At 46.6% G+C, this 14,520-nt stretch overlaps 1 protein-coding gene across 2 annotated transcripts in view; it reads left to right on the top strand.

Moving 5' to 3' along the window:
* The first annotated feature begins 9,577 nt into the window (after nucleotides 1–9,577).
* The window catches only part of LOC109678314 (uncharacterized), a 155,757-nt gene continuing 150,814 nt past the window's right edge, over nucleotides 9,578–14,520 (top strand). For both annotated transcript variants that reach the window (XM_074052538.1, XM_074052539.1), the window contains exons 1-2: nucleotides 9,578–9,713; nucleotides 11,695–11,785. The gene's annotated coding sequence lies outside the window, so the exon portion shown is untranslated. The remainder of the gene's footprint in view (nucleotides 9,714–11,694; nucleotides 11,786–14,520) is intronic.

Below are 14,520 nucleotides of genomic sequence, written 5' to 3'. Positions count from 1 at the left end.
AAGAGAAATGACAAACTACAGTGGGTGGCACGCCTTTATCCATCACGCAGTTCCGCCTTCGTTCATCACGTTAGGAAGATGAGAGACATTTCTGTCAGTTTAGAAAAGTGTCAGGCTTCCTTTGGAGGGATTGTTTGGTTGGCTGGGTTTTCTTGGTTGTGCTGGACGTGGAACTCAGGCCCTTGCACATGTTAGGGGTTTGAACTCAGGGCTTCTCACTTGCAAAGCAGGTGCTCAACCACTTGAGCCACACCCCCGGTCCATTTTGCTCTGTTTATTTTGGAGATGGGGTGTCTCCAACTATTTGTTGGGGCTGACCTCAAATCCCTATCTTCTCCATCTTAGCCTCCCAGGAAGCTAGGACTTATAGGTGTGAGCCACCTGCACCTGGCTGCACCTAACTTCTTAACTTCTTTTGGCTTCCATGAGCTGAGACAAGTAGAGACACCACAAACCGAGAAAGTTTGGGAGCCTCTCTTATTTTTTCAGACAGTAAGCTCCTTGCCTTCTGAAGCCTTATTATATCAGAATCCTAGAATTCATCATGACCCAGTCCCTCAAAGCTCAGAAAAATGCCCAGGACAGATGGAGTCTCAGCTGTGCACTGCCCACCTGCTTGCCAGCTGAGGGAGTCTGGAAAGCAGGAGTGGGGTTGGTTTTATACCCAACCCCACTCCCCTGGGGCATGACACACTGAGCCAAAGCCTCCAAGGACATCTCCTCTAGAGGGACTAGATCAGAGCCTGGGTTTTAGGCCAGTCCCTCCCTATCTCAGGATATTACATTCCCAGATTTCACAGCTATATTTTGACAACTGCAAATGAGAAGTGGGAGAGAACCAGGCTGGTCCAAGGCCCCCAGAAAACCATCTGGCACAACCTAACATTCATCCAGTTCTATTTCTATTCGGTTGCTCCAGAGATGAATCTCACCCAACTGTGACTGTCCAGATTTCCTTGGCTTTTTTGCTAGCTATAGTCTCTAACCACAGTCTCACACTGACCTCCCAACAGCTGGTCAAAGCTCTCCAATGCTCCTGGTTGAGGCTGGAGGCAACCAGGCTGTGCCCATCTCTTATGTGCTCCTCTCAAGGTCTGGACAGAATGACCTGGGAACAGAGATGGGTCTTCTTATACAGCACTCAAGTTCACCAGCAAGAGCAGAAGCCTCAGAGTCCTTGCATAGATAGAGCATATCTGTTATTAGTTCATCAAGTGTCCCAGCCCCATTGGAGAGTCCTGACCTCCTGACTTTGGTTATCAGTATGCTGTATACTTCATTTTTTGGAGCACTTGTAATTATAAAAACAAAATTAGTTTGTCTTTTTTGTTTGTTTGTTTTTGGCATTTCTGGGGTTTTACTGCTTGAGCCACACCTCTAGTCTATTTGCTCTGGTTATTTTGGAGGTGGGGGGGGGTCTCAGGAACTATTTGCCTAGGCTGGACTTAAGTCATGATCCTCCTGATCTCTGCCTCCCAAGTAGCTATGTCTCAGTTTGTTTGTTTGTTTTCTGATGGCGCTGAGGTTCGAATTCATGGCCTCATGCTTGCTAGGCAGGTATTCTTATGCTTGAGCCACTCCACTGCCACCCAGGTAGCTAGGATTACAGCTATGAGACAGGTATGCACTGCGAAGGTCATTGTCCACCTTGTTCTTCGTATCTCCAGAATGTACCAGAGCCTGTTACATAGTGCTGATAAACGTTCATGAATGAATGAAGTTCTTTTTGCTTTTAAGTGTTCCTCTTGTACTTCTCCTTCTGTCTCTCTCTCCACTTTCCCCCACCTTTCAATTTTCCTTTCTTTCCCAGCCACTATGTCTCTGGCATGCCAGCACCCGACATAGACCTCGTAGAGATCTGCAGCCTGCCATAACTCATACTTTCATATTTCATAATGTCCTGAAACCACAATGCTAGCCTCTCTGCTGTTTTGATTGAGCCATGATTCTCCTAAAAGAAGTAATGTAGCTCCCAAGAGGTTAATTCACTAAGACCCCATTTCAACCAATTGGCTGGGCACAGTGGCGTGCATCTGTCCTCTCCAGCTACATAGGGAAACACAAATAGGAAGATAGAGGTCCAGGCTGACCTGGGCAAGAAGGAAAAAGTGAGAACCTATCTCAAGTACTAACTAAGGAAGGCTGGAGCCTGGCACCAGTGGCGCACACCTATAATCCTAGCTACTCAAAAGGCAGAGATCAGGAGAATCACAGTTCAAAGCCAGCCCAGGCAAAGAGTTCTTGAGATGCTATTGTGAAAAAAACCATCACAAAAAAGGGTTGGTGGACTGGCTCAAGGTGTAGTCCCTGAGTTCAAGCTGGAGGCCTGGCTTAAGTCATAGAGCCCCTGCCTAGAAAGTGCCACAGCACCAATCAGGTTCAAATTCTGGTACCACCAATCAAAAATAAAAACAAACTAAACTAACTAACAAATACCTAACTAAGCATAAAGAACGAGTGTGTCTCACATAGTACAATACCTGCCAAGCAAGTACAAGCCCTGAGTTCAACCTCCAGTAGCACCAAAAACCCATAAAGTAAGACCTTTAGGGGCAGCTTCAGGAGGTGGAAATAGGATTGTGATTTGAGGTCAGCCTGGGCAATAGTTAGTGAGACTTTGTCTCAATAACAAGCTGGAAGCCAGGTGCTAGTGACTTACACCTGTAATCCTAGCTACTTGAGATGTTGAGATTAGGAGCATTGCAGTTCCAGGCCAGCCTGGACAAAAAAGTTTGAAAGTCCTTACCTCAATGAATGTTAGCATATGCCTGTCACCCCAGGGATGGCAGGAACCTTCACAGAGAAGGATGTTGGTCCAGGCTGGCCTGAGGAAAAATGTATGACCATATCTCCAAAATAACCAGAGCCAAAAAGGCTGGAGCTAGAGCGCCTGCCTAGCAAGCAAGAAGTCCAAACTCCAGTTCAAAAACAACAAGCTGGATGTGGGTGGCACATGCCTGTGGTCCCAGCTACTCAGGAGGCAGAAGATCACAGCTGGCCTGAGCAAAACTATGAGACCTTCTCTGAGAAACAAATGGAAGCAAAAGAGAACTCAGAACCTGGCTCAAGTTGTAAAGATCTGAAGTTTAATCTCTAATATGGCCAAAAAAGCAAAACAGCATTAAAACAAACAAAAAACTCTAAGACCTCTAGACTAGCAGAGCACAAGGCTAAGGGAATAAGAAGCACACATTTTGCCCATGGATCACCAAGGGTAATAGAAAATGGGAGAGTTTCCATTTCACTCCCTTGAGTCTAGGCATGCTTTGAAATGCGAACCTCCTGATCTCTGCCTCCTGAGTAGTTAGGATTACAGGCATGAGCCACTGGCGCCCAGTTTTCTCTAAATTTTCAAAAGACCATTCTAGTATTCAAGATGGTGAGGAGTGGGGTGGAGGTGGTTGTCCAAATAATGTATACACATGTAAGTAAATGTAAAAATTATAAAATAAAATTAAAAGAAATAAAATGACAGTTAAAAAAAAACTAGTTAAAAAAAAGATGGTGAGGATTATGTAAGATGGTGAATCCATGAGCACGGGCCATTGCCAAATGCATTAGCAGGGAAGGGAGGTCCTCAACCAGAAGCTACTCCATGAGGGTGGATAAGGCACTGTGTACATCCACAGATGATAAATTGGGTAGAGGCAGTGTCTGTAGGGAAGGGAAATTTGTATGCAGAGGAAGTGACCATTTCAGTAAGAACTAATCACTGCCCCTTCATTGTCAACCTGCCACCAAGTGGCTGTCAGATCAGCCTCAGGAATGGTGCTTTATCAGGGGTCCAATGCTGGTCTCTCATCCTGTCAATTTGACACTCAAACAGTGACTATAGGCATGTTGATGTTGGTGAATGGAAGTCCATGCTGCTGAGCCATCCCTGCCACCATGGCCACTTTGTTCATGAGCCTATGGCCCTGGTGAAAGAGACTGACTGGCATTCCCACAAATGATCATCATATCTTCTTTATTGTTAAAATCCTCCACACTGTGGTGGACACAGTTTGGTGGACACTTGTATGGGATGCAAACACTTTTATGCTTTTTACCCATTCCACGAGGTGGGTACACTTACCTCTACCCTTGATGTCTTTGTCATCAGTTTCCTAATTAGATTCCTTCCAACGGCCTGACCCGTGTTGCCACATTTGTGTTGTAGTTGGGCCACTTCCAGGATGAGACTACAGGTTCATTTTTTAGCAGTCTCTGAGTGTTCATCATTTCTAACAAATACCTTACCAGCAACATCTATTCTTTGTAAACACCAGTTTAGATTAAAAAAAAAAAAGGACAACATAACTTAGCAAGGTTGACACATAACTCAACCTTCATTAATTATGATGGGTAAAACCAACCTGAGTATCCATCTACACAAGTGCTTACATAAATTAGGATAGATGCATTATACTTCATAGAGTGAATGAGGTAGGTATATATGTACTGGCCTGGAAAGACCTCCACCTCCACTTAGTAAAAGAGCAAGAATAGGAATAATACATACAATTCAATTTAACTTAAATAAAGGAAAGAGATCTTATATGTACACTTAGAGATATAGTGATATGGATATATGGTCAAAACCCAGAAGCAAATATACTTGTTAACTGTGATTACCCCTGGTGAGAGAGAGATGGGGTTGAGAGGCTCTGGTGTTTTCCTCTGTCACCTTATGGATTGCAGGAGTATTTGATCACAAGATCAGTTAATACTCATAGACTGAGAATAGTGAGAAAGAGAAGGAGGGAGGAAGGGAGGGTGGGAGAGACAGAGAGAGAGAGGGAGGGGGAGGGATGGAGGAAGGGAGAGAGGGAGAGAGAGAGAGGTGGGAAAATGAGAATTGGCTGTGTTGGTCATCATCAGGAACAGTACAGGAGAGATGGCCCTTGCCTAGTTATATGTGCTGACAACAGACCTGCTCCTGGTAATATTTTGGAAATTTGGAGACCACACTTGCAGGAGTGAGGCCTCTTTAGGAAGAGCAGCTGCTGCTAGGGTTACTGACAGTAAGCCAGCATCTTCTATTTAGAGAAGACCCTCTTCCCAGCAGCAGGCCAGTTTGTAGGCCTGGGCTTCTGGAGGAAACCAGAGACTAGAGTGGAGGAAGATTAACCTCTTGTGGCCACACGAAGGTGGCAGTATTTCTATTTTATTTATTTAAAAAGCATCTTTGCTTTGTTGAACTGTACAGGCCTGGAAGTTGGGAGAGTGGCTAAGGCCTGCTGGAAGTGGTAGCCAGAGAATCTAGGTGGAGGTACAGGGGCCCATCGGGGAATCAGAGCTTGACCACCCAGGTACAGAAGTATGTAGATAGGGATGAATGTAGTGAATAAATGGATGTATTGCCAGAAAGCTGGTTCCCTGGCCTCAATACTAATTCAAAAATAAGGTGACCAGGGTTTCAACAAAAATGAAATGAGGTTCATTATTCATCAGACAAAGAGGAGGACAGGGAGAGTCACCCTCTCAAAGTTCTGACTTTCCCTTGAGCTGGGCAATGGTTGCTCACGTCTGTAATCCTAGCTACTTAGGAGGCAGAGATTAGGAGGACCACAGTTTGCAGCCAGTCCAGGTAAATAGTTCTCAAAAGAACTCAACATAAAACACGGCTGGTGAAGTGTCTTAAGTGCTAGAAAGTCTGTCTAGCAAGTCTGAGGTCACAGTGCCACCAAAAAAAATTTTTTTTTTCCTTTTGAAGTCCAATTATTTATTTATTTATTCCTCCCATTTCTATGGAAGAGAGGCTTTGGGATCATCTAACTATTTCTGCCTTTAGTTAATTTATGGGCCCCACCCAGTAGGGAGTCAGTGCTCCTCAGCAAAACCAGCTTTTAACCCCTGTTACATAGACATCTTGATCATGTGACCACTGAAGATCACAACAAAGGAACCTACTGGTGCCTCATCCTTCTGTGTATCACTCACTTAGCCCTGCTCCCTTTTCTCCCAGACCAAGTACCGGGTTCAATCCCAGTACGGCAAAACAAAAGAAACAAACAAAATCCAAAACAAACAAATAAAAATTTCAGCAAAGTCTTCTTTCACCATTAAGAATAAATCTCCACAATCTGGGGGTAGCTAGATACAGTTTTTGTTTTGCTGTGTTACAGATCAAACCTAGGACCTTGCACATGCTAAACAAGCAAGTGGTCTAGGACTGAGCTACTTCCCAGCCCTAGAGTGCTTAAGACTTGATACCAAAACCAAAAAATCCATAAAGGGAAAAATAAATGCAATTGGATTTTGTCATAACTTAAAACCAAGACTGTATGTTAGGAGAGGGAGAACATACATGCAAGTCATATAATCAATAAACAACTACCATATGAATATATAAAGACCTCTCAAAACTCAAGAGTACAAAAAGCAAACACTCTGATTAGAACACAAGCAAAAGTCATGATGAGCTGTTTCCCTGAAGAAGATACACAGATATCCATTGAGGAAATGCAGATGAAGACCTCAATCAGAGGGCAGGGGTGTAGCTCAGTGGTAGGTTCTTGCCTAGCATGTGCAAGGCCCTGTGCTCCAACCCCAGTCCTTCAAAACAAAAACACAAACATCTGAGTGCTGGTTACTCACACCTGTAATCCTAGCTATTCAGGAGGCAGCGATCAGGAGGATCACAGTTCAAAGCCAGCCTGAGAAAATATTTGGTGAGACCCTATCTCAAAACAACCCAATACAAAACAGGACTGGTGAAGTGGCTCAAAGTGTAGGCCTGAGTTCAAACCCCAATACTGCAAAAAAAAAAAAAAAAAAAAGAAGAAGAAGAAGAAAAAGAATCATTCCTTATTCCTGTCTGCCCCCTGCAACCTTCCAAACATAGCCCCAATATGTCTTTTCCTTTCCATGTCCTTGCCCAGCTCCTGTACTCTCAGGTAGATCCCTGTAGGGATCCTCACCAGGGTCCTGGCCCCTCCAATTCAATCCTTTCCAAGCCAATAAGATCTGTGCAGACATATTTCTCACCCTACCCCAAAGAAATAAAAACACTGCCTGGTGTTTTCATACTGAACTACAGAACCTACAGGGATCCTGCTCGCCCACTGCCCACTCACCTCCCTACCCACTGTCTTACTCCATTTCCCCACATGGCCTTCAAACTAGCTGTTCAGATGCCCAAATATTCTCCCTTATATTCCCAGGGCTCCTCTTCCTTATCTTCAGAGGTCAGCTTACCTATTTCCTCTTGTTATACCCTCATTTTCTGGCCACCCTATTGTAACTGTCTACAGAGCATGTTTTGCTATCTGTGTATCAGTCAGGGTTCTCTACAGGAAACAGGACCAACAGAATGTATATGCAATTATAAGAGGGGATTTACTAAACTGCCTTATGCGACCAGAGTCTGGAGAGTCCCACAATGGTTATCTGCAGACTGAAGAGCCTGGGAAACCAGTAGCTGCCCAGTCCATGAAGCTGGAAATCTCAGAACAAGAGGGCCCAAAGATGCAGCCCCAGTCAAAGCCCAAAGTATTGGAAGTTCCCTGGAGAGTCACTGGTGAGTTCATGTTCAAAGCAAAGAAGCTGGAGTCTGAGGTCCACAGAAAATGGCAGCGGGGACACACATAACCCCTTAAGAAGACTTGAGCTTGTACCCACAGTTGAGTTTCCCCATTTCTACATTTTGTTCCATCCAGACTTCCCTCTTATTGGCCAGTGTTGCACACATTCAGTGCTGGTTTGCCCTCGGTTTGCTCACCCACATTCCTGTCTCTGGAAACACCCTCACAGACATACCAGATGACATACTGTATGTCATACAGACATACCATTTTCTAGGCGTCCTTCAATCCAGTTACATTTTCAACCAGGACTAACCATCCAAATCTGTGTTTATTAGGTACTATTTTCTGACTTCCCCTTACTAGAGTGTAAGCTCTGTGGGCCTCCACTCTCCTGAAGTGGTTTTTCCATTGCTTTCTACCAAACACTTAGAACAGTGCTGAAAACACTGCAGAAGTGCAGTGAATATTTATTACATGACTGGATGTGGGTGAAGGCCATAAAACTTGATTAAACTCGGTCCAATGTGCTGGTCATTATCCCCATTGATTCTGTGCCCTTTTGTGTCCTGCTCTGCTCCCCGGAGGCTGGCTCCTCTGCTCTGTAACTCCCAGGCCGTGTAAGTGACCTGTAGCTGTTGGGCCTAGCTGGAAATGGAAGGAAAGGAGGACAGGTCCTTGGGACAGTTATCCTAGGTCCCTGACAGCTCCTCTGAGGGTTCAGATGACACCACTTCATCTGTCCTCTCTTCAGGCCTATGTTGGGACCATGTCTGCATACTTCACGTGTCTGCATGCTTCACCATTCCTTGACCATCCGTTAGCCCTCCCTGGCCACAGCTTGGAACACTGCTTCATCACAGCCTCTGCTTGTGGACATGTGGGATGGAGTGCTTCCTCTTGGAAGTGCTCTCCTTTCATGGTATAAAATTTAGGACTTTTTTGAATGTACAGAAACCAAATGTACAAACCACCCCTTTCATGTCATTTAAAACACTCATTACAGAATTTGTATCTGTGTGTTTGCCATCAAGGGAAAACTTTTTATATAGACCACATAAAATTTAGAAATCTTTAAACAGCAGACACTATTTTAAACAAGGCAACATTTTTTTTTTTTTTGTCAACACTGGGGTTTAAACTCAGGACCTCAAGCTTGCTAGGCAGGTTACCACTTGAGCCATTCCCTCAGATCTTTTTTGTGTAGGGTGTTCAGATATGGTCTTGTGAACTATTTGTCCTGGCTGGCTTTGAACCCCAATCTTCTTGATCTCTGTCTCCTGAGTAGCTAGGATTACAGGCATGGGCCACCGGCACTAGCTCCTTCCATTGTTCATAAAAACAAGTTAATATTTCTTCAGATAAACGTACACTTTTAATAACAGCTTATAGCATCCAGAAATAGCCTATGATTTTAGGTATCTCCATCCATATCAAAATTCTATGGTGGTTCGATAGAGACCATTTATTTAAATCAAAACACAAAAATTATAATCTAGTTACAGAGGGTCTAGTGATTTGTGAATCGTGTACTCATAACTATTATGTTTAAATTAGTCTATACTTGAAAACACTCCCTCATAACTGTATGTTAAATCAAACTTCTTTAACAGTGTAAGGGTCGTCAATTAAAGAACATTAGCTAAACTACAAAGCTAACAGTGAAAAGTGCATTTATTATTAATTTTTTTGTTCTTGTTGTAGTATTGGGTTTTGACTTTGGGGCTCCCACTTGCTGAGCAGGCACTCGCTACCTGACCCATTCCTCCAGCCCTTTTCCATTTTCTCTTTTTCCAGGAAAGGTGAATGGTCAGCAAACCGCCTACCTGGGCTGTTGAGAAGCCACGCCCACTGCTCCCGTCACTCACGTGGCAGGACCAATTGCGACCCCGTGTCGGGGACCGAGAGGCGGGACCTTGGGCGCTTCTGCTTGAGCCCCGCCTCCAGCCCTTTTCCATTTGTCTTGCCTGGGCAGTTGAGAAAGCCACGCCCACTTCCCCCGTCAGTCACGCGGCTGGACCAATGGCGGCCTCGTGTCCGCCGGCGCGGGGCGGGGCCCGGTTCTCCGACTGCCGCGCGGGTCTGGATGAGAGGCTGAGGTGCCGGGCTTTGGGCACAGACACCGGGCGCCGGGTCGGGAAGATGCGGGCTCCGTTGTCCGGGCGGCGGTGCGCAGAGGAAGCTGCAGCCGCCGGCGCCCTCGCTCTGGTGAGCGTCCATGGTGGCGGCGGCGGGGACGTTGTCCGCTACACCGGCCGGCGGGATGGGGCGGGGCTGCTCCGTCCTGGGCGACCCCCATCTCCGTGTCCTGCAGGCCGTGCGCGGCGGGCGGGGTACGGGGTGGGGAGTGGGGTCAGCGCGAGGACAGCGACCCCTGGCCGCGGGTTCCTCCCGGGTGTCGTGGGCGGTCAGGCCTTTGACATGGCCGCGAGAGCCCACAGCCCGGGTCTGCAGAGGACCCGGGAGCGGGTGTCCCCTCCTGACCCCGCCATGTCTTTAGGCGGGAATCCAGTTTCCAGAGTGCACGTGGTCCAGCCTTGGCCTCAGCCGCGGCCACTGCGCACCAATGGCGCGGGCAGCAGAGCCGCGGGGGCGGGGCGGGGCGGGGGCGGTGCTGGAGGGGAGGGGCGAGAGTGGGCGGGGCGGGGGTGGTGCTGGAGGGGAGGGGCGAGAGGGGGCGTAGCGGTGCTGGAGGGGAGGGGCGAGAGGGGGCGGGGCGGTGCTGGAGGGGAGGGGCGAGAGGGGGTGGGGGCGGTGCTGGAGGGGAGGGGCGAGAGGGGGCGGGGCGGTGGCGGTGCTGGAGGGGAGGGGCGAGAGGGGGCGGGGCGGTGGCGGTGCTGGAGGGGAGGGGCGAGAGGGGGCGGGGGTGGGGGCGGTGCTGGAGGGGAGGGGCGAGAGGGGGCGGTGCTGGGGGCGGTGCTGGAGGGGAGGGGCGAGAGGGGGCGGTGCTGGAGGGGAGGGGCGAGAGGGGGCGGTGGGGGAGGGGTTATGTGGGGGTTGGGGAGGAGGAGAGGGAGGCTAGATGGGTGGAATGCTGGAGGAGGGGGAGGAGGGCGAGGAGGGCGACTGCTTCCTCCTGCTGGACAGTGGGTGGGTGACCCTGGAGTGCTCAGCACAGGTGGACCCGCGGTGGCCCAGATCCGGAGATGCTGCAGCTGAGCCTGCACAGGACAGGACGGCCCGGCCTCCCGGTGCTGGGCTCCCCGTGGGCCTACCAGGGATAACACACGACACACACACATGCACACACAGAACACACACACACATAAACACACACACATATACACACACACAGAACACACACACACATATACACACACACAGAACACACCAGTACAGACACATACAACACAAACATACACATCACACAGTACACATATGCACACAACTAGGCATACACAGAGACACATACATGATACACACATGCATATAACAAAGATACGCAGCACACATACATAGCACACACACATACATACACAAGACACACAACACACACATTCACACATAGAAACACAACATACACACAACACACATATACAACACACAAACAATTGTGCTACTGGTACAGCCTGCATCTGTGCTGTTCGGAGCCCAGGTGCCTCCAGGAGCCCTGCAGTGCGTCCAGCAGATCATTTCTGCAAGGCAGAGCTCGCCACAGACTGAGCTCCCTGCCTGACCACACAGGCAAGGATGGCTGTAGGGCGCCATAGCCCAGGGACATTGGACCCAAACAGGATAACTCTGGTGACTGTGACCCACACAGAGAGCCAGTGCTCTCTGGAAACCTCATCAAGAGGCCTTTGGGAGGATACAGGGAGCCGGTGCCCAGGTTGCAGACATGAACACTGCGACCTCCTCTGGAGGGTAAGGGCATCTACAGTGGACCAGACCAGTCACCCTACAGACCTCAGGCATTGCTCTGACCCAGGCCTCTGCAGGAGGAAGAGGACCTCACTGCTCAGACCCCAACAGGGTTCGGCTCCCATCAACCCTCAGCAGAAGCCTCATCAGACAGCCCACACTGGGAGAACTATGGCAGCTACTTGCATGGACCTGTACCTGACCTAGCCCTTGGGGACTTTGTGTGCTTGAATTGTCTAATGATGGGGTGCTGAGGGGCAGGAATGGTGAGGCTTTCTAACAATACTTGAAACCTAATGATAAGCAACACTTCCTCATTATTTTCCAGTGACCGACCTTACTGAAATGGTGCCACAGTTGCTGTGCAAAGAAATTCTGGGGTGAAGAAGAATGCAAAAATCTACCTTCTGTGGTTCAAGGTCAGGTTGGGTGTAAGTGGGAGGCTGTGGGGTTCCTGGGAGAGCTAACTTAGCAAAGCTGTCTTTAACTTTTTCTTGCTCCAAGAAGCACCCTGACTGCTTTGCCACTCAGGCAGAGGGGACATATGGGGAGAGTTATTCGATTTGTTTTGTGCTTTTTTCTTTCCAGAAATCCACAGCCAAAGTATATGTCTTGAGCTCCAGGTTCTGCTCTTGGATCACCTTGCTCAGAGCTCACTCCATCTCCCTCTCACGGAGTGTACTTTCTGCTTTCACTGTCAATAAAACTTGGCTGCTGCTTTGCAATCTGTTTGTTCCCATCCAGTTCTTTGTTCAGGATGCCAAACACCTGAGATCTTCTCAACCAGGGTCTTTTGCGACCACCCTCTGGGAACACTATGAATACATCTGGGACGCATTCATCTAGAGTGCCTTTCCCCACAATTTCTTTCCTTTTTTTTTTTTCTTAATTTTCATTTTTCTCTGTTCTATTTTATCACCTTTACATTTATTTACATATGTATACATTGTTTGGGCCACCTGCCCCTCCTCCCACGCCCCCCAGTACCTCCAGTCTGGGCAGAACCTGTTCCACTGTCTTGTTCTCCGATTTTGTTGACGAGAAAACATAGGAGATAGTAAGAAAGACATAAAGTTTTTGCAAGTTTGAGATAAAGATGGCTGTACAGAGAGATTCCTAGTGTTGCTTCCATACACTTGTGTATTACAACCCACATTGGCTCATCTCTGCCAGACCTCTTCTCTACTTCCTGGTCCCCTTCCCATACTGGCCTCTGCCAGGTTAAGATTACTTTATTTGCTCCTCTACAGAGAGCACATCAACCACATTCAAATTTTAGGTTTCCTTCCTTTTTCCTATTCCTCCCATGCACGTTCTCCCCTTATTGTGTGACCCATGTCCAATAATAGTATTGAATTTATTTTGGGTCTACAATCTGCATATTAGGGAGAACCTGTGATTTTTGGTCTTCTGAGCCTGGCTAACTTTGCTTAAGATGGTGTTCTCAACATCCATCTGTTACTTGTGAATGACAAAATTTCATTCTTCTTTGTGGCTAAGTAAAATTCCATTGTGTATAAATACCACATTTTCTTAGTCCATTCATCCACTGGGGGGCATATTGGCTGTTTCCATAGCTTGGCTGTTGTAAATAATGCTACAATAAAGGTGGGTGTGCAAGTGTCTTTGAAATAACTTCAGTCGCATTCCTTTGAGTATATTCCTAGGAGTGGGATTGCTGGATCATATGGCAAATCTATGTTTAGTTTTTAAAAAGCCTCTGTATTGTTTTCCAAAGTGGTTGTACTAGCTTGCATTCCCACCAGCAGTGTATGAGGGTTCCTTTTTCCCCGCATCCTTGCCAACACTTGTTGTTGGTGATGTTCTTTATGCTAGTTATTCTAACAGGAGTGAGGTAGAAGCTTAGTGAGGTTTTGATTTGCATTTCCTTTATGGCTAGGGATGGTGGGGTTTTTTTCGTGTGTTTTTTGGCCGTTTGGACTTCTTCCTTTGAAAAAGTTCTGTTTAGTTCAGTTGCCCACTTCTTTATTGGTTTATTAATTTGGGGGATGTTTAGTTTTTTGAGCTCCTTGTATATTCTGGTTATCAGTCCTTTGTCGGATGTATAGTTAGCAAATATTTTCTACTACTCTGTGGGTGTTCTCTTTAGTTTAGAGACCATTTCTTTTGTTGAGCAGAAGCTTTTTGATTCCATATAGCTCCATTTGTCCAACTTTTCTCTCAGTTGCTGGGCTGCTGCAGTTCGTCTGAGGAATTCCTTGCCTACAGCTATTGTTTCCAGGGTATTCCCTGTTCTTTCATGTACTAACTGCAAGGATTTGTGTCCAATATTAAGTTCCTTCATCCATTTTTGAGTTGATTCTAGTAAGAGTGATAGGCATGGATCTAGTTTCAGTTTTCTGTAGGCAGATAACCACTTTTCCCAGCAACATTTGTTGAAGAGGCTGTCTGTTCTCCATCGTTTGTTTTTGGCACCTTTCTCGAAAATAAGGTGGGTATAGCTGTATGGATTCATATCCAGGTCCTCTGTTACACTCTTCTTCGTATCTGTTTTTGTGCCACTACCATGCTGTTCTTATTGCTATGGGTCTGTAGTGTAGTTTGAAGTTGGGTATTGTGATACCTGCAGCATTGGTATTTTTGCTCAGTATTGCCTTGACTATTAACGGTCTTTTGTGTTTCCAAATAAACTTTAGGGTAGATGTTTCGATTTCCGTGATGCATGTCATTGGGATGCTGAGCGGAATTGTGTTGAATGTGTAGATTGATTTTGGTAGTATAGCTATTTTTACTAGGTTGATCGTGCCAATCCATGAGCATGGGAGATCTTTCCATCTTCTATAGTCTTCCTTGATTTCTTTCTTCAGTGGTTTGTAGTTCCCTTAGACAGTTTATTTACGTCCTTTGTTAAGTTTATTCCTAGGTATTTGATGTTTTCTAAAAACATCAAAATGGAATTGTTTTCCTATATTCTTTCTCAGTTAGTTCACTGTTGGTATCTAAAAAGGCTACTGATTTTTGTAAGCTCATTTTGTATCCTGCTACATTGCTGAAGGTGTTTGTGGTGTCTAGGGGTTTTGGGGTGGAGTTTTCTGGGCATTTGTAAGGTAATAGTTGTATATACTCTCAAAGGTTCTCCAAGTTAAGTTTGTTAGTTCTTGTGAAAGAGAGCACACAGTAATTAGTACCTATT

This window comes from Castor canadensis, chromosome 13 (genome assembly GCF_047511655.1).
Source record: "Castor canadensis chromosome 13, mCasCan1.hap1v2, whole genome shotgun sequence".
NCBI classification, from domain to species: Eukaryota; Metazoa; Chordata; class Mammalia; order Rodentia; family Castoridae; genus Castor; species Castor canadensis.
Note: the sequence above shows the minus strand (reverse complement) of the source record. Positions and strands in the feature narration are given on the sequence as shown.